The 21,593-nt window shown below is 40.2% G+C and overlaps 1 protein-coding gene across 2 annotated transcripts in view; it reads right to left on the bottom strand.

Annotated features, from left to right (window-relative positions):
* Window positions 1–21,593, bottom strand: part of LIN52 (lin-52 DREAM MuvB core complex component) — a 97,686-nt gene that overhangs the window by 15,618 nt on the left and 60,475 nt on the right. The window lies entirely within an intron of this gene.

Genomic DNA, 21,593 nt, shown 5'->3' with positions numbered 1-21,593 from the left:
CACTGAAACTGTAATGGAGGTCAGTCATAAGCTTCCTGACATGAAAATATAGCAGGTACACAATACCATTTATGAACTATTCTTACCAACCAGACTGAATTCAAACCAATTTATTCTCAGTCAGATTATAGGAATTTTGGGGAAAGAGGAAGATGTGGAATGTTACCACCAGGATAAAATCACCCAAATTTAAAATGTGGGAACTACTACAGGAAAACAACCCAGTTTCTTCACCAATTAAATACTGGAAGGAAGTAGGAAGTGTGGTTATAGAGACGATTAGGAGACTGAAGATTCAGGTCAACCAAATGCACTGTCTGGACCTTGTCTGGATCCTGATCCATACAAATCAATTGTAGAAAACACGATTTTGAGCCAAACTGGGCATGGACTATTAGTTGTAATTAAGGAATTATTATTTTATTTTGTTTATGTAATGTGTTTTTGTTGTTTTTTAAAAAGGGCCTTCTTGATTAGAGATATATACTGAGGTATTTATAAATGAAATGATACTGATTTTCTTAAAATACTCCAGGCAACAACACAACCACAACAAAAAGTGTGATTCAAAGGGATGGACATAAAACAAGAATGGCAGAAAGTTGACAATTATTAAAGCTGCAGATGAGGTTGTGGGGTTCATTATAGCATTTTCTGTCGTTAGTATATGCTTGAAAAATGTCCATAATAAAAAGAAAATCTCATCAAATGTTTCTCTAGAAATATAGCCTTTTCTCATTATCACTACATAACATAATACAATGAACAGTAGGCTAGGGAACAGATTTGTGGATAATTAACTCTGCAGAGGGCTTGAAAATGGATGGACAGGAAAAGCTTTAAAAAGGGGGTGACTTCTCATGTCATGAATGTTTATTTCCATCGTTAAATTCTTGGATGAGGGACAAGTTACAAACGACCAAACAATCAAAAGCAGATTATATACTTTTAAAAGCCTATCACATTTAACTTGGGTTAAGCCTAATATTAAGAAGCTGCTGCCTTCTAACCTTTTTCTCTCTTAATTATTTAAAAAACACACTGACAAATCTAAGAGCAGTTTTCAATTTATCTGCAAAACAGCTCTGAGAGAAGCTCCCTGGCTCAACATTTTGCTTCTACAAAATTTTCTTGGAGGTGAAGAGAATGAGTCCTTGGTTACTCATTTATTGAATCTTTTCAGAAAAAGCTTTAAAGGTCGGTAGCAAGACTAACTTTAAGGTCTAGGACAATCCAATAGCTAACACATTATAAAAAGGAACAGCTTAATCTAAACTTTCACTAGTCCAGTAAATTTCAACTAGTTTGCCCTCACGCTATCAACTGTATATAAATGATGACCTCATTAATCCCACTTCACTTTGATCATGCTTTTCCTTCATAGATGCTGATTTATCCAATTTAAAACAAATTACTTGTTCTAGCTGATAATTTGATTTTTAATTGTTTGCACTGTGGTTTCATGTATGTACAGTTCATGTTCTCAACCTGATCAGACTATAATTCATAAATGGAAGAGACTATTAAAGATAATTTCTCTCACAAACTTGGAAAAAATGTACACTATATATTACACTATCCAGTAAGTCTTAATTTAAAAAATATTTTTCCTCTAAAATCATGTACTAATACAAAAGTACAATAATTACTGTCTTCACTTGATTATGAATTTCTTTTAAAAGCACATCACAATCAGGTAAGAACTTGAGTATGACATGTCTACTTAGGATGTCATATGGCAGTGGTTATTTTCCTTGTCATTGGAAATAACAGCTGATTAGCCTTCTGTTTGTTTGTTTTTCAGAATATCCAGTTTGATGTTTCTGAATAATCTTATTTACAACATTCATGAATTCCGCAGCCAGAAAATTATATATGCCATTTATAAAAGTCTGCATCACTGAAATTTCAGAGCTTAATCTATACATAGTTAACATACCATAAACATGTGCTGAATAAAAAAACACTTTCATGCACAACTGACCATCATTTAGGATCTTAAAAACAATTTATGGGTAATCAATATGGCTAAATATAACAGATGGAAAAATATGATTAATTAGATGCTATATAAACATTATAGTGCTTAATAACTAAAACTTAAAATATATTTTTTGTTAATTTTATTTGCATTCAAACTAATACAGAAGTAAAAGTGAAAGAAGCACTTTATAGATGTCAGACGACTAGCCTCAAAACCAGATTAGAGCTCTAACCTAATTTCATCAGCTAGTCAACGAGTTCTTACTGCGTGCACATTACATATTCATAACTGCAGATGACGGGACACCAAGAGAGATCAACCAGTCTTCCTTAGAAAACCTCTCCTCCCCTTTGGGCACTAAAGTTTTCTCATCAGCAGCTCACCTATGCTCTGTAGATAACTTAGAGAGTTTTGCAAATGTGGAGTACTTTCCCCCCAAGACCTTACAGAGAGGGCAAGACCAACTTTAGGAACAGATCCTATTTCAATATAATGCAGGTCTTAGTTAGAATTTATAACCTACATCAGTGGTTTTCAAAGTGTTGTCCCTGAACCAACTATAACAGCACCACTTTGAGAATATATCGCATATAAATTCTCAGGACTCCGTCCCAGAGCTACTGAGTCAGAAACTCTAGAGATTGGGCCCAAGAATCCACGTTTTAAAAAGCCCTTCAGGTGATTATGATGCATGCTAAATTTTGAGAACCACTAACCTATATTATCCAGGCTCTTTGATTTTTTGTTTTCAGTTCTCTGTAGTTCTAATTCATTATTAAAAGAGGAGGCAGGGTTTTGTTTTTATTAAAATTATGATCACAACAAAGCATATTTCTTACCATAAAGCTAAAAGTAGAGGAGAGACTATTTTTTTTTTAAAGAAAATATGAGTAACAAAGGAAGAAATTAAAACATTCAACTAAAGGATTAGAATTTTTACCAAAACTTAATCAGTACCTCAATTGCCATGTATCATTCTTAGTGTTAAGGTTACAATACAATCCTTAACCTTGAGAATCTTAGCAGAAGACAGACTGGAAATCTTAATTACCAAACAATATCATCAAAGCTATGAGAAGTATATCACACACTATGAGGACAGAAATGGGTTGGGTGGATTGGAAAAGTTTTAAAAAAGGGGTGCTAGCCTTTAGGAATGTACTATCTAGGAACCCCCAGGCAAGCTAAGGATAGCTACTTTTTAAAAGCTTTCCACTAGGGGAGAAACCAAGATGGTGGCATAGGTAAACACCGGAGATTGCTGCCTCGCACAACCATTTCAAAAATACAACTAAAAGATGGAACGGACATCACCCAGAACCACAGGAAGGCTGGCTGAGGGGAAACTCTACAACTAAAAGGAAAGAGAAAAGCATACCGAGACTCAGAGGAGGCGCAGTGCAGAAGTAAAATACTAAGGTGCGGAGGTGCGTGCGGAGCGGGCTGGTGGCTGAGGGCGCGGTTGTCTGTTTCAATCAGGAGGGAGTCTCAGGCTCTGAGCTCCAGTTCCAGGCGAGTCTCTGGGGACCCAGACTCAAACGGGAGAAGTGGGACCCTCTGGCATCGGTCGGAACTCAAGGGCAGCTTTCTCTCTGAGGTTTGCAATGGTTGCTGGGACACTGAGAGGCAGAGCCTCTGGGGACAGGACTGAGAGCAGCCATAACTGCTTGCTCTGCCCGCCCGACCTGTTGATCCCCTGGGACTCGCCCTGCCCAAGCCCTGCACAGAGGCATTTGTGGGATAGCCTCAGGCAAAGGCTAGATTAGCATCTCCCTAGAGGACAGAAGTTCTCCCACTGCAGACACAGCTGATTCTCACAGCCAGTTGGCCTGGAGGTCAAATCCCCCCCCCCCCAGTGTTACCTACAACAATCAAGGCTTAACTACAACAAGACTGCACACAAAGACCACAAGGGGGTGCACCAAGAAAGCATAAAAAATGCGGAGACAAAGAAACAGGACACAAATGACAGAAATGGAGGATATAGAGTTCAAAACCACACTTTTAAGGCCTCTCAAGAACTGTCTAGAAGCCGCCGATAAATTGAGTAGGGCCCTCGAAAAGACTGGTGAGACCGCCGATAAATATAGTGAGATCCTCAAGAAATCTAATGAGACCCTCGATGTTGTGATAAAGTGCTGGGAGCGGGTCCATCCTTGCTGTTTCAAGGGACCTGGCATATATGGCATACTGTTCTTAATATGTTTGCTCACCTTCTTGGCACTATGTGTTTTAACCAAGGTCTCTGAGAAAGGTTGTTTCCCCAGGTAGGGATTTTCCCCTGAAGTTAGGGAGGGAATAAAACCTCTTAACTAAGTGCCAGGCGGGTAATTAATCACTTTAACTATGAACAATCATGCTTAAGCTACATAATCTTTACTCCCTGGAATGGAGATAAGAAACGCCCTAACCTTTGTAATAGAGATTGATAGGATTGAATCAACTGGTATAAATACAGATGTAATAAGACAGCAAGACACAGAACTTAGAATACGGAACCAAGAGAGACAGAACCTAGGCACAGAACCTACACAGAACGTTCTCTAGAGACAGAAGAACTTCGCTGGAGAGAACATGGCAAAAGATCCTGGACAGAAACTGGCCTCAGAACCTAGAGACAGAACCTAGGGAGAGAACATGGCAAAAGTTCCCGGACAGAAACTGGCCTCAGAACCTAGAGACAGAACCTAGCGAGAGAACATGGCAAAAGATCCTGGACTAAACCTGACTACAGAAATTGGCAAGAGAACCTGACTAGAACCTGGTGACTGAACCTGGCTGGGGAACCTGGACAGAACCTGGCTGGAGAACCTAGTGAGGGAACATGGCTACAGAACCTGGCTGGAAAACCTGGGAACCTAGCAAGAGAACATGGACACAGACCCTGGCAGGAGATCCTAAGCAGAACCTCTCTGGAGATCCAGACCAGAACTTGGCTGGAGATCCTGGCTGGAGATCCTGGCTAGGCTGCTGATCAACTGAACACTGTCTTCGTGTCATTCCTTCTTCGCCGACTCCGTCCACACCTTTGGGGACCCCTGGACCTGCTGGGGTTGGACCCCGGCAATAAAGAACCAACTAGAAATTAAGCATACACTGACTGAAATAAAGAATATTATACAGACTCCCAACAGCAGACCAGAGGAGCGCAAGAATCAAGTCAAAGATTTGAAATGCGAAGAAGCAAAATGAAAAAAGAATCCGAAAATACGAAGATAGTGTAAGGAGCCTCTGGGACAGCTTCAAGCGTACCAATATCAGAATTATAGGGGTGCCAGAAGAAGAGAGAGAGCAAGATACTGAAAACCTATTTGAAGAAATAATGACAGAAAACCTCCCCTACCTGGTGAAAGAAATAGACTTACAAGTCTAGGAAGCACAGAGAACCCCAAACAAAAGGAATCCAAAGAGGACCACACCAAGACACATCATAATTAAAATGCCAAGAGCAAAAGACAAAGAGAGAATCTTAAAAACAGCAAGAGAAAGAAACTCAGTTACCTACAAGGGAATACCCATACGACTGTCAGCTGATTTCTCAACAGAAACTTTGCAGGCCAGAAGGGAGTGGCAAGAAATATTCAAAGTGATGAATACCAAGAACCTACAACCAAGAATACTTTATCCAGCAAAGCTATCATTCAGAATTGAAGGTCAGATAAAGAGCTTCACAGATAAGAAAAAGCTAAAGGAGTTCATCACCACTAAACCAGTATTATATGAAATGCTGAAAGGTATCCTTTAAGAAGAGGAAGAGGAAGAGGAAGAAAAAGGTAAAGATACAAATTGTGAACAACAAATACGCATCTATCAACAAGTGAATCTAAGAATCAAGTGAATAAATAATCTGATGAACAGAATGAACTGGTGATTATAATAGAATCAGGGACATAGAAAGGAAATGGACTGACTATTCTTGGGGGAGGGGGGAAGGGGTGTGGGAGATGTGGGAAGAGACTGGACAAAAATCGTGCACCTATGGATGAGGACAGTGGGTGGGGAGTGAGGGCGGAGAGTGGGGTGGGAACTGGGAGTAGGGGAGTTATGGGGGGAAAAAGAGGAACAAATGTAATAATCTGAACAATAAAGATTTTTTTTTTTTTTTAAAAAGCTTTCCACTAGGCCACTAGTGTAAAATGTAAATGAACATTATGAAATAGATCTAAATAAAGCCCAAAGTACCACTTAATTCCCAGCACTGTTTGGGATTTCTTATGGATGCCAAAGCAGTACTATAAGAAATGGCCTTATTTTTAAGAAATTAAACCACAAATAATAAACTTTGTCTATGCAAAGTTTGGCATGAATTAAGCCAATTATAACTATCCTTCATCATATTTTGTTAAGCAAAAAGCTGTGACAGTTGACACCCAAACAATTAAGTCAAATGAATTGCTCTGAAGTCTAGTTTCTTCTCAAGGTTGAAGTTTTCACAAGATTTACCCAAAATGGAGACTTCTATTATTCAAATGCTTTTATTTCCTTGTGTTTGTAAGATCAACCTGACCTAATTCCATGAAATAACCGAAACTTAAATCAGTTTTTCCTCTATATTCATGTTATTTTTAACCTCAGTTATAAAACTATTAACATAATTAGCATTCCTATAACCAAACATAATTGACTAAACCTCATTTTTAAAAGATATTTTATTGATTTTTACAGAGAGAGAGAAAGGGAGGAGAGAAACATTGATATGAGAGCAGAACATCAAACGGTTGCCTCCTGCATGCCCCTTCCGAGGATCAAGCCTGCAACCCAAGCATGTGCCCTGACCAGGAATTGAACCAGCAACCTCTTGGTGCACGGAAATGTCCAACTAACTAAGCCACAATGGCCAGAGCTAAACCTCATATTTTAAAGGTAAGCTACAAAAATTAGCTTTCATAATTTGCTAAAATGTTTATTTTTATTAAAGCTACTTATGTCTGAGTTGACTACTCATTTAGTTCTAATTTGATTATGGGATTCTATTTCTAATAAGTAACCCCCCCAAATCCAGAGATGAGTTAAAAGCCAGAAGACAATATAAATAATGCATGTAAATAGTCCTATCATTAATCACTTTCTTTGAATTACTTTTTTTTAATTTGTTTTTTAAAAATATATTTTTATTGATTTCAGAGAGAAAGGGAAAGGGAGAGAGAGAGATAGAAACATCAATGATGAGAATAATCGATTTGCTGCCTCCTGCATACCCCCGACTGAGGATCGAGCCCACAACCCCAGGCATGTGTCCTAACCAGGAATGAAACCTTGACCTCCTGGTTCATAGGTCAACACTCAACCAATGAGCCACATAGGCTGGGCTGAACTACTTTCTTAATGATTCTCCAAATTCAGCCTGAGCTACTGGTACATTCACTTCATTTTGAAAAGGAAAATGGGGGGCGGGGGGGCTTGCAACCTAGTTTAGTATCTTACTTCCCCACTCTGACTGACTTTGGCGGAGCTGTGGGGAACCTCAGGGGCAGCCACAGGAGGAGATAATACTAGTAGGTCAGGGCCTCCCCACAAGTTCAGTTCAGGCTTTGGATCCGGAATTCCCCTGGACTAGCAGACCTGTGAAATAAAGGTTAAACTTTCCTCCCTCAGGGTGCTGGCTGATCGTTCTCCTGTGCATTCTGCCACAATCTGTATAATCAATGACGTGTCTTTGAGGTCAATGTCAATACAGAAATTAATCTCTACATGCCAGAAGTTCTTCAGTATTCCAAGTATATAGAATCTTTCTTTCAGTTTCACTCTAAGCAAAACAAACAAACAAACAAACAACAAAACCCCCACAGATTAAAAACTATAAATGAGACTTATAAAATAAATATAAAAAAATTATAAAAAAATAACAAAACAGAGGATATGACCTATGGTCATTCAGCTTTTCATAACCCAGACAGACAACCAACTGTAAATGGATTCACAGTAAGTCATTCTTCTCCATTCTTGCTCAAGATATGAAATATATAAAAAAAGAAGATATGAAATATCAAACCTCAGAGTTCTTTGAAACAGAACCCAACAATGAGAGTGATGAAAGCAAAGAGGGTTGTGTTTTTGCTTACCCAGTCAGTTTCTAAGTGACTCCCAAACACAAAGGAGAGACTAATAAATGGTTGAGTAAACTACTACTTTAGCAAAATGTATTTAAATCATTGGATGATATATGCTGTACTCATAGTAAAAGTATATATATCTAGGGAATCCTAATGCAAGTCTTATGATATAATACACAGGAAGTTGGGAGAATGGGAGTGACTGCTAATGGGTACAGGGTTTCTTTTTGGGTGATGGAAATATTTCCAAATTAGATTACAAACAGTTGCACAATTTTGTGAATATACTAAAAACGCATTGACCTGTGCACTTTAAACAGGTGAATTTTATGGTATGTGAAAAATTGCATGCAAAAGTATAAAAAGCCTCTTGGGCTCAAGTGGAACCCTTGCTAAAGACTTTGCACAGGGCCATAGTCAGTATGGCTCAGTTGGTTGAGAATCATCCTGTGCACTGAAAGGTTGATGGTTCGATTTCTACTCAAGGCATATGCCTGGGTTGCAGGCTCAATCCCAGGTAAGGGGCTTGCAGGAAGCAACTGATCTATGTCTGTCTGTCTGTCTCTCTAAAAATTGAAAAAAGAGCCCTAACTGGTTTGGCTCAGCAGATAGAGTGTCGGCCTGCGGACTCAAGGGTCCCAGGTTCGATTCCAGTCAAGGGCATGTACCTTGGTTGCGGGCACATCCCCAATAGGGGGCGTGCAAGAGGCAGCTGATGGATGTATCTCTCTCATCGATGTTTCTAACTCTCTATCCCTTTCCCTTCCTCTCTGTAAAAAATCAATAAAAAATATATTAAAAATAAAATAAAATAAAATAAAAATTGAAAAAAGAAACAGAAATAAAATTATTTAAAAAAGAAAAAAGTCGGCATAGGAAAGATTGAAGGCAAAAGAAGCTGAGTTTCTCCGCTAAAGACAAAGGTATCCAGTTCTTACTTTTCTTCTGAGGAACCAAAAAAATAAAACAAACAAACAAAAAGACCCTGCCCAGCTGGTGTTGCTCAGTGGTTGAGCATCGATCCATGAAAATGTCATGGTTAGATTCTTAATCAGGGCACATGCTGGGTTGTGGGCTAACTCCCCAGTAGCCCACATGTTTCTACCTTCCTATTGCTCTTTCAAAGCCCTTTCTCTTGGCTTTGTGCTTGATAAATAATCGGCTGGGAAAAAAAATCTGGGCATTGGGACACTGCTGCCATTGACTTCAAGAGAAATATATTTCATAAATTCAATTCTGTTTGATTCAGATAACACCAGAACTTTTATTTATGATGTCCTTTTAGAAGCAAAGATACTACATTTTGAATTAAAATAAGTACACTACTTAGATTACTTAGACACTATGAATAATTATTTGAAAAATGCCCCTTTTGTTTAGAGACTAAATATTCATCCCAGGAAGTCAGAATGCAATTAGATTTAATATAAGTAGATTAGATTAATGCAAATGCATTAGATGAGAAAACATTTAACAAAGCTATGTACTTAAACACATCAAAATCCATGAAATAAAAGATTAAAGTTGTATGAAAACTAAGTAATCCTCAGTACAAGTAAATAATTGGTTAGATGTAATAAGTGAATTAGCAATCCTAACTCAGACCATGAGCAAGGTAGAGAACTTCATTTATATAAAAGCATTCAATTATAGACTTTCCATGTGCTCATTATTGTGCTACGCTCTGAAGATACCAAGAAGAATAAAACTGATAGTTTATTTACTTATTTATTTATCCTTACCAGAGGATATTTTCCCATTGATTTTCCGAGAGGGGGGGAGAGAGAGGGAGAGAAAAGATATCCATGTGAGAGAGACACATCGATTGGTTGCCTCCCGCACGCACCCTGACCAGGCGGAGCATCAAACCTGCAACCTGCAAACGGTGCGTGCCCTTGACCAAGAATTGAACCCTCGACCCTTCTGTGTGAGCGTCGGTGCTAACCACTCACACCGGATAGGCTGATGGTTTCTTTTTTAAAATTGATTCATTCAGTATATACTTATTGAACACAACTTTTTTGTATAGGAGTAGTAATGCTGACTTTTTTGCATTCACACTTTGAAGAGATTAAAAGATTCAGAAAATCACTGCACAAGTTTACAGTTATTCCTACGGTATAATTTCTCACAGTGTAAAAGAGCCTCCATAATTGTCACACTAGTTCCTTGGTTGCCCTTTAGTCCAGTGTGGCTGAGTAGAATCATTTTCTAATCTGAACACATTTCTTACATTCTTTTTTTTACTGAATTTATTGGGCTGACATTGGTTAATAAAACCACACAGGTTGCAAAAGTATACAACTCTCTAACACATCATCTGCATACTGCATCGTGCACTCACCACCCAAGTCAAATCTCTTTCTGCCACCATTTATTACCCACTTTGCCCTCTTCCATCTTCCCCTATACTCCCCTTTTCCCTCTGGCAATAACCATACTGTTGTCTGTGTCTTGTTTTCCCCCCCTAATTCCTTCACCTTTTTCACCAGTCCCCTCTCCCCCCTGACAGCTGTTAGTCTGTTCTCTATACCTATGAGACTGTTTCTTATATTCTTAATATATTTGTGACCAAAGTTTTCACAAGCAGCATCTTTCCTGGTGCTGACTTGACATCATGCTTCTCATCTCTTACTCAAAACAAATTGTATCCTGCTCCACACATCACTTAACAATCTACTCAGTACTAAATCCCTCCTGACTGGCATCACTGTAATGTTAACCTATTTGTTACACATTGTTCAAAACTTATAGGAAAACCAGTGAAGAGTTTGTGCCGCTGAATGGCTAAGAACTACGACTGCTAACATTTCTGAGTGGTATGTTGGGTACTATTTAGATCACTTAACAGGTATCATTATTTAAAGTTCTCACAATACTCTAAATAATAGGTACCATTTATCATTTCCATTTTACAAATGAGGTACACAGAGGCTACATAACTTGCTCAAGTTTAAACAACTAATAAATGATAGAGGTAGGATCAGAACCCAGGTGTCCTTGACTCGAGCCTGAGCTTAACCACTTTGCTATAGTTATCTCCCCATGGTCCTTGACCAAAAGGAGTTCACAGACTAGAGATATATATACTGAGTGGCCAAATTATTAGGACCACCCGACGTTTGTAGGCAAATTAGCTAAAGGGCCAGACCATTATAAATAGGGAAGCAGGTTGTTTACCACAACAGTATAAGTGATTTTCCCCCTGAAGATATGGGTAAACAACGCGATTTAACAGCCTTTGAACGTGGGAGATACACACACACACACACACACGCACTGAGTGGCCAGATTATTATGACCACCTGACGTTTGTAGGCATATTAGCCATACACTGCATCAGATGGGATATGGAAGCCAAAGGCCTGTTCAAACACCTTTGCTGTCTGCAGTTACCAAGATAAAAAGTCTCCAATTCGCACAGGAACACAAGGATTGGACAGTTGAGCATTGGAAAAAAGTCATGTGGTCCGATGAATCACGTTTCCAGTTGCACCATGCAGATGGCAGAGTGAGAATTTGGCAGAAACAGCATGAAAGCATGCAGCCCCCACATGCATGAATACAACCCTTCAAGCTGGGGCAGTGTTATGGTTTGGGGCATGTTTTCCTGGCATGATTTGGGCCCTTTAATTAATGTGGAACAACGTCTGAATAGCACAACATACCTAAGTATCATTGCTGATCAAGTTCATCCTATCATGTTGATGGTGTATCCCAATGGACATGGCTTCTTCCAACAAGACAATGCACCATGCAACGGTGCTCGTATTGTGCAGGAGTGGTTTCAAGAATATGAGGGAGACTTTACCTTGCGTAGGTGGCCCCCACAACCAGATCTCAATCCAACTGAGCATTTGTGGGACGAAGTTAAAAGAGCCATCAGGCAGCTGGTTCCACAACCATCAAATCTCACAGAACTGGACAGTGCTATTCATTAGGCATGGTGTCAGATTCCTCGCATCACCTTTCAACATCTCGTGGAGTCAATGCCAAGAAGAATCGCCGCAGTATTGAAGGCAAAAGGTGGCCCAATGAAGTACTGATGGGCTGGTCATAATAATCTGGGCCACTCAGTGTGTGTGTATCCCATGTTCAAAGGCTGTTAAACCGTGTTGTTTACCCATATCTTCAGAAAAAAATCACTTCTACTGTTATGGTAAACAACCTGCTTTCCTATTTATAATGGTCTGGCCCTCTAACAACTTCAGTGAAAAATTATAGCTAATTTGCCTACAAATGCCAGGTGGTCATAATAATCTGGCCACTCAGTGTATATATACACTAGAGGCCCGGTGCACAAAATTCATGCATGGGGCAGGAGAAGGTGGTCCCTCAGGCCGGCCTGCACCCTCTCCAATCCGGGACCCCTCGGGGGATGTCTGACTGCCTCTGGCAATCCGGGACCACTGGCTCCTAACCGCTCACCGGCCTGCCTGGCTGATTGCCCCTAACCACCTCTGCCTGCCTGATCACCTAACCACCTCTGCCTGCCTGCCTGCCTGCCTGATTACCCCTAATTGCTCCCCTACTGGCCTGATTGCCCCTAACCGCCTCTGCTTTGTCCTGCACCCGGGACCCAGGATTCCCTCCTCTGGCCGGTCACAGGCACCTGGGACCTGGGCTTCCCTCCCTCTGGCCGGCTGCAGGCACCCAGAACCCGGGCCGGCTTCACCCGGGCCAGCCATGGCTGCAGGGGACCATGGGCAGGCGGCTTCACCCGGCCGCAGCCACAGGCACCCGGGACTGTGGGGTGGGCGGCTTGTCCCTCTCCTGGACCATAGCCGCAGCCATAGGCACTGGCGCCTGGGACCGCAGGACGGGCAACTTGTCCCTCTCCCGGGCTGCAGCCTGGCTGGTCCCCATTCCTCTCTCATGAGCTCATTTGTGCCTGGCTGGTCCCCATTCCTCTCTCGCAAGCTCATTTGTGCCTGGCTGGTCCCCATTCCTCTCTCCCAAGTGTTGTGTGTCTGAGCTGTTACGGTGTGAGGGTGTGACAACCATTTGCATATTAGCGCTTTATTATATAGGATCATTTATAAGTTGATACTGGCTGTAACAAAGGAATGTATAGGAGCACAGAAAAAGAGCTAGGGAAATGGACAAAGTTTTCTAGAGAGAGGAAACAGCATTCAGTAGAAGTCCAAGCATTCCTGGTATAAATTTCCCAAGAGATGTGATTTCAGTTTGTTTTAAGAATTAAAATGAAAGACATTTTTCCAGGTCTATTGTAAATGCAGACTTGACTCACATGACTGTTCACTACTTTAGAAAAAATTTGGTCTCTCTCTTTTTTAAATTGTTGACACTATTATAGATGTCACCTATTTCACCCCCCTTTGCCCATCTCCACCCAGCCACCCTCTAACCTTTACTATACTGTTGTCTGTGTCCATGGTAATTTTTAGTATCTTAAATTCTTGTTGCTATTAAAAAGGTTATCTTTTTAAAAAATATGTTTTTATTGATTTCAGAGAGAGATAAATATCAATGTTGAGAGAGAATCATTGATTGGCTGCCTGCTGCACACACACCCCCCCCTTCCCCCCTCCCCCCACTCCCCCCCACTCACTTGGGATCGAGCCTGCAACCTGGGCATGTGCCCTGACTGGGAATCAAATCATAACCTCCAGGTTCATAGCTCGATGCTCAACCACTGAACCATACCGGCTGGGCAAAAATCTGTTTTATTCTTAAAAGCATGTAAAATAGGAAATTTCATACCTCTGTCCAAATTTTAACATCTCTCGGTCCAGAATGTCTTCCTATTATCTAACCCAAATCATTTAGACTTCAGATTAAGTATATTTCCTTTTACTCTAAATGATGTTTGAAAACCTGGGTAATTTCTCTATCTGGAAATTTATTAATTCAAGGCAAGTACTAATAGCATTGCTACTCCCATTAGCAAATAGCAAATTTACTAACAGCATCTAGTAACATTCTAGAGCATTCCTGGTGATGGAAAACTTGGTACTTTTCAAGAGTCCATTTAATTTCAGGACATTGGAAAGTTCTTTCTTCTTACTATGTCAAAAACAAAACAAACTAATCTGTCTCTAACTTCTCCCTGCTGTTCCTAACTGTTCTCTGGAACAGGACATGGATTAGCCCACGGTTATTCAATGTGGACCAAATGGGATGTAATAAGTCCAATCAAAAGTAAGGAAAAACAGATTAATAATTAGGGACAACTAAGTCAGTAGACAGCTGCCTCTGAACACTTTAAGAGCAATAAAACTAACCCCTTATCATCTTCCTTGATTCTGTTCAAACCCACGGGGTTTATAGAAACTGCGTAATTATTTTGTATTTGCAGAGATAAACAGTATTTCTTTCAGATAAAATACACAATAAGGAAAAATAGCACGTGATTCTACACCCAAACATGGAGGATCCATTAAAAAGACAAGTGACACCCTGACTGGTGTGGCTTAGTGGTTGAGCGTCGACCTATGAACCAGGAGGTCACGGTTCAATTCCACGGTTCAATTCCTGGTCAGGGCACACGCCTGGGCTGTGGGGGGCGTGCAGGAGGTAGCCAATCAATGATTGCCTTTCATCATTGATGTTTCTAGCTCTTTTTATCCTCTCCCTTCCTCTATGAAATCAATAAAAACATATTATTAAAAAAAAAAAAAAAAGGTGAAACCTGGCCGGGTGGCTCAGTTAGTTGGAGCATCATCCCACACACCAAAAGGTTGAGGGTTCAATTCCTGGTAAGGGCACACATGGGAGGCAACCAATCCATGTTTCTCTCTCACATCGATGTTTTTCTTTCTCCCTCTCTCCCCATCAAATCAATGAACATGTCCTTGGGTGAGGATGAAAAAAAGAAAAAAAAAGGTAAGTGACAGCTCAAACCTCTCTCCAGGAACATTTGTCACATCCGCCTTTATCCTTCAGGGATTTGAGTTGAATGACATTTGCTGTAGGTTGATAATTAGTTTTTCTTTCTTTCTCTCTCTCCTTTTAAAAAAAGCATAGGAGGCCAATGTTGGCTTCTTCCCCATGAGAGACACTAGCCTGAGTGGTTTTGGGAATATACGCCTTGATCACATTTGCACTATGACTCCTGAATGCATGAGTCATCCCAGCAACACCTGCTCTCCTGACAGGCCACCAGGACTGGCAGGAAAAGGATCCATCAATTCCACTCTCTCCAGAGAGATCACCCAGGCCTAGTATTAAATGTACAGTTTAATACGATGTTAAAAAGTAAAATTCCACCCACCAAAACCTGCCAGTTACCAGAGGTCAGTATTTCAGAAGACCCTAATAATGGAAATTAACATAAAATTTAATTATTTTCCCAAATTAATTGCAAACCAACTAAACACTCAGAAAAGTACCACTTATATCAAGGGAAGAAAGATGAGACGAGAAAGAGTGAAATTCTTTAATCAAGATATTGCTAAGGGCTTGAGTTTTAGGTTCTATTTCTCATCATGGGGTAGAAATGTAATTGCCTCCCAACTAGAAACTATGAATTACTTCTGGACAAGTTTGGGCACATAGATTTTATAACATAAAAACTGACAATATGTAAGCAATCACATTTTAGTTCAAAGTAATTAGCTTCCTTTTCACAAACAAAGAGACAAACATCTTTTTGGTTTATTTTATTTTGCCTATTGATATATATTTCCTGTTTTGGGTTCCATTTATTTTCCTATTAAACATACTTTTGTCCTGGCTGGGTTGCTCAGTTGGTTGGAGGGTCATCTGAATATGCCAAGGTTGTGGGGTCTATTCCTGGTCAAGGCACATACAAGGTCGAACAATAAATGCATAGAAGGGTGGAACAAACAAGTCAAATTTCTCTCTCTTTCTAAAAATAAATCAACAAATAAAAAAATAAACATACTGTTATTTGTCCTTCCTATTACTTATTCACCTATTTTTTTTTAACAACTAAGTTATTTTTTAAAAAATTAAAGTTATATAGGTACATGTTTCAAAAACCAATTCTATAAGGTCTGTTATAAAAACTGCAGTTCACCTTTAAGAATTTTTTAAACTGATTTTAGAGAAAGAGAGGAAGGGAGAAGAAAAAAGAGAAACATTGAGAGTGAAACATTGATTGACTGCCCCCTGCACATCACTTACTGGGGATTGAACCTGTGATGCAGGCATGTGGCGACCTTTGGTGCATAGGATGATGCTCACACCAGTGAGGGCTGCAGTTCACCTTTTTACAAAATATATTTTTATTGATTTCAGAGAGGAAGGGAGAGGAAGAGAGAGATTGAGAAATGAATGATGAGAGAGAATCACTGATCAGCTGCCTCCTGCACACCCCACACCAGAGACCAAGCCTGCAACCCGGGCATGTGCCCTGACCAGGAATTGAACCCTGACCTCAATGCTCAACCACTGAGCAACACTGGCTGGGCTACAGTTCACCTTTAACCCATTCTCAGTGGCAACCATTTTCACTCCGTTTAGCTGATTGTTTTATACTAGAGGCCTGATGCATGAAATTCATGCAAGTGCTTTGGCCCAGATCCCCGCCTGCCGCCACCGCCACTGCCGCAGCGGGCCTCTGCCGTGGCCCCCCCCCCCCCCACCTGCTGTGGCTTTGTCTGGACAGAAGGACATCGGAAGTCTGGTCTAATTAGCATATTACACTTTTATTATTATAGATGACCTCTTTATCTCTAAATGACTAAATAATATACTTGTATTACTACTTCTCAATTTTTTAATTTGAGACAGTATCTACTTTCCCCAATATGGAAAGTGACGATTTAGCTCCTTTCTACACCCCTTCACTGCAATTCATTACATGTGTAAACACCTATCTCCTATTCTCCCAGAGTTACTTTTTGTAACTCTACTTATATCAATATTCACTTTCTACATTATTATGATTATACAAACGCTATCTATGGCTAAGCCATGTAATAAACTATGATTACCTTCCCTTTCTTGCATATTTTTGTTTTTCCTGGGTTATTTAGTTTGGTGTTCTATGTACTTTCTCTCATTTAACAGACTCTATATCTGCCCGTTTGCAACATCTTAAGATACTGAGATGTATCATGTAATTCACCGATTTTACCTTCCTGAAAGTCTCCTATATGGTCTGGTTGTCCTCTCTGCCTGGTGCACAACTATCACCCTGGGGAGCCCCTGTTTTCTGTATCCTATGCCATCTTTTTCTTGGGTTATTTACTCATTTGGGTGGCTGGTGAGATTCCCCAGAGAATTATCTTCCATGTTCCTGACTTGGAGGGAAAAGGCCTGGTTGTGCAGGGAGATGTGGTCTCAGCATAATGTGCATAATTCACCACATTTTCAGTACAGAACCCCTGTCCTCAGTGGGTCTGGCTGAGAAACCACTTTGGTTCATCCCCTCTAGAGAAGAAAGCCCTAATCTTTTGTGGACTATCATAAAGCAGGTGATCTAGACTTCTGACTCCTTAGACTTTAATTAGTCCTCCTTGTTTACACCATCTCCGCCTTCTACCTAGTACCAATCTTCAGCCTTTTGGAGTATTGTGAAGTGTAAACTGGCTTGGTTCTTAACTTTCCTCACTTTAGGATTGTTTTTCTTAGGTCTGCTAAATTCATACGCTTTCCAGCTTCCAAAAGTTACTACTTTTGTCCTCTTTCCTCTTCTTTTGTTGAGGAAATATATCCTTTTTAAAATTATGTTTTAGCAGGATTTGGGAAGAGAAGGAAAGCATACATGCATTAAAACCATAATTAACTTGGAAGCACTCTCTCCCCAAACTTATTTCACTATACATACTTCTAGCTTTCTCCATGATTCGTCACTCTCCCCACTCTTACCTTGGTTTTGTTTTTACATTCCTAATGTTAGTTATTCTCTTTCTAGGGATCAAGAGACAGTGGATGGAGAGCTTTGAAAAAGCAGAGATGCAGGAAAGAATGGGTAAGTACCTATCTGTTCTCTGACTGCCTTGGAAGCTGTTTCCATTTTTTAATTTATTGATTTCAGAGAGGAAGGGAGAGGGAGAAAGAGACAGAAACATCAATGATGGGAGAGAATCATTGATCGGCTGCCTCCTGCATGCCCTACATTGGGGATCGAACCCACAACCCAGGCATATGCCCTGCCTGGGAATTGAACCGTGACCTCCTGGTTCATAGGTTGATGCTCAACCACTGAACTATGCCAGCTGGGCCCATATTTTATTCTGAATATATAGATACAACAGGCATTTGCAAAATACTGTTTTATCTATAATAATACTGCTTATCTATAATAATACTGTTTATCTATACTAATACTGTTTTATCTATAATAATAAAAGTGTAATACTCTAATTAGACCGAACGTCCTTCTGGATGACCTTCTGGACGAAGCCAGGGCTGTGAGGAAAGCCCGGGTCCCGGGTGCCAGAGGGAAGCCGGTGCAGACAGCTGGGGGAAGGAAAGCCTACTCTTGCATGATTTTCGTGCATCAGGCCTCTAGTAATATATAAAAGTATAATATAAAGCATGATCCCTGACAACACGATCTCAAAATTTAGTTGAGAAGTATAAATAACAATTGGGTGCTAAAGGAAGTCAGGAACAGGAAGGCTCAATGTGGCTAAAAAATTTGGGAGAGTAACAGTTCAAGAAAAATGAAGGCCTTGGCCGCGTAGCTCAGTTGGTTAGAGCATCCAGGTTACGGGTTTGATTGCTGGTCAGAGCACATATAAGAATCAACCAATGAATGCATAAATAAGTGGAACAACACAAAATAAAAAAAGAAAGAGTGGAATAAGAAATCGATATTTCTCTCTCTCTCTAAAACCAATCAATATTTAAAAAAAGAAAAAAAATGAAATGGTTAGAAAAATTAGTTGTAAAGGAAAGTAGGGTTCAATGTGACTAAGAGGCTGGAAGAGCCAGCTTCTGTTTACTTTCATGCTTTGTCTCCCAGTTACTATTAGATACTTATTGCTTGAATAATATTTATTAAATCCCTTTGTGAAAAGTAGCCAATTTTGAGGGACATTTACAGTTGTCAATCTCTGGCTTAGATGGCATTGTCTCTGTGGTGAATGCTACCCCGCCAATTGTAAAAGTTACAAGTGTACCCTGCTTTGAGAGCAATAAGCACCTATTTAAAAATACAACAAAACAAAAACTATTTGTGATGAAAAGCAAAAGTATTTAATTTGTAAGATTTCACTTTACGCAAAGCTTTGAGTCATTGTGCCAATTAGTCATTTATTGCCTGTCAGCTCTTGACTCACCCTTCTCTGCCCTGCCTTGTGACACTGGAGCTAGTGCAGCAGGCTGCATTTTTCCTCTGTCAATGGTCTCCCATGTTAAGCTTGCCAACAGAGAGGGTGCTGGTGGGTGGGAGAAGGCAAGGCTGAAGCAGGAAGAAGAAACTTCCTTTCTACACAGTGACAAGCAGGTTGCCATGCAGGGGTCCCAACAATGATCACCTTGGCAACATGGCCCTGGTTCAGCGGAGGGGCTCCCTCTGGCTAAGCTTCTTCACCTCCATACAGATGGCTGCTGCTGCAGTTCACCAGCGGAGCCCCCCTGGCAGTGGGCAGCATGTTCCTGTGGCAGCACCGTCCTCTCTTCAGAGGCCTGAGTCTCAGCCTTGTGGGGGCCTCTTCCGAATTTCTAGGCTCCTCTGTGATTCACCTTCTTTCAGCCCTGGGTGGCATGGCTTTCTGCAGTTGCCACCTCTGCAGACCTAGAGTCTTCTTTTATCCTTTTAGAAGTTAGCCACCTTTCACCAGTTAACAATTCTTTATTTTAAAATGTCCCTATTCACATTACTCCTGGCAGATATCATCACACAGAAAGACCAAAATAAAATGAACATGGAACACATATGATACCAAGTAAAGCTGATCTCCAAATCCTAAAAAATGAATTCTGACAATTGCTATTATAAATCTAGAGAAATTGCCCAACACCAATTCTGAATAAGACAACCATAAATATAAGGTTATCCAAACCATGAGTACTAAGCACTGATGAAGAAGAGTAAAAAACAAACCACGTCAGAGAAACTTTTGGAGTTTGTTGTGATAAAATTACAAGATTAGTGGCTGACAAGAACCCAATAAATGAAAGAACCTGATTATAAGAAAGCATTTAATACTGCTTCTCCTGGCATCTTCCTTGCAAAATTAATTAAAACGAGACAGGATATATGAGTCTCATGAATTGAAAACTGGCCCCAAGACCACAAGGAGTGATTATAAACTGCCCTAAATCACATTGAGGAAATGGTCTAGTAGAATGTTCAGAGTATTAAATTGGTTATAATCCCGTATTTCCATTAGTGCTTGGGAAAGTACAGAGTAAGTTAATTAAAGTTTAGTAGACATGAACTAGAAGGGATTTGTGAAAAACAACATGGTCTAATGTATAAAAGATTTAGATAAGTGAGAAAGATTTACAAAAGCTAAACTCTTTCCCTTTAGTACGCATAATTACTATAAAAAGTAATTTTCACCTAGTGATCTCAAAAACTCCATATGCACACGGGACTACTTAAAGTTGACAGGGAATAACCAAAGGTTTTTATCCGGGCTAACTAAGAACACAGCCACCTCGAAGGACCTAATTCCTTTCAGCCTATAGAGATTACGGACTCATAGGGTGAAGAGCATTTGGGTCTATAAATAATCTTTTGTACAGCTACCTCATACAGCAGTTTGACGTAAGGCTGAGTTTCCTTTTCAAGTGGATTTGTACACTTACAAATACACAGAGGCAAAGGCAAAACAGAAGAAGCAAGAGCGGCAGTAACACCAACAGCCAAATTGAATTTTTCACAAAGATATCGCTTATGCCCTAATAAAGAAATTGCCTAAGTCCAGAAGTTGTCTGATCTCTTCCATCCTCTCCCTGGCACCTATGTGTGTGTCAGGAACTGGGGACCCAGTGGAGACCAAAGCAGACAATATAACAAATAATTACAATATCAAGTTAGGGTGTGGGAAGTAGATGGTGCTGGCAGAGCACATATCATAGGCATGAGAGTAAAGGTAGGAGTAAACTAGTCTAGGGGGTTAGGCATGACCTTGCAAATAAATTGACATTTAAGCTAAACCTGTAGTTAGTTGGCTAAGGGGAAGACAAGTATGGGCCTTAAGGAGTGACCAATTAATTCACGGTAGTGCTAAGCAGGCCTCAAGAGAGCACCCAGGGCCAGGACCAAAAGCCTTCCTGTTACCATTGTCAGAGGATTTATGCAGGCTCAGCAAGCAAGTTTAGGAGTAGAGGCTTTGGAATCACACAGGCCTGAGTTCTAGTCCTGGCTCTGTCATTCAATACCTTGGGCGATTGGTCCTCTCTTTCTTCATGTGTACAATGAAGATAATAACAGTAGCTACAGGAGTAATATCAGGATATGGATAAAGAGCTGGGCACAGTGACAGGCACAAAGCAGGAAATGTTAGCTGTTGATGTTAATAATAAACAAGAATACTTCTGCATATGATAGACTACATCTATAAATAACTGAAGGATTGTATATAATTTATTTATTTATTTGTATATGCCTAAATTGCTTAGTAAACCCACCCTTAGCTAAGTTAAAGTGATATCTTTTTTTAAAAAAT

The sequence above is a fragment of the Myotis myotis genome, unplaced genomic scaffold (assembly GCF_014108235.1).
Source record: "Myotis myotis isolate mMyoMyo1 unplaced genomic scaffold, mMyoMyo1.p scaffold_m19_p_1, whole genome shotgun sequence".
Taxonomy (NCBI): domain Eukaryota; kingdom Metazoa; phylum Chordata; class Mammalia; order Chiroptera; family Vespertilionidae; genus Myotis; species Myotis myotis.
This window is presented reverse-complemented; position numbering and strand designations above follow the sequence as displayed.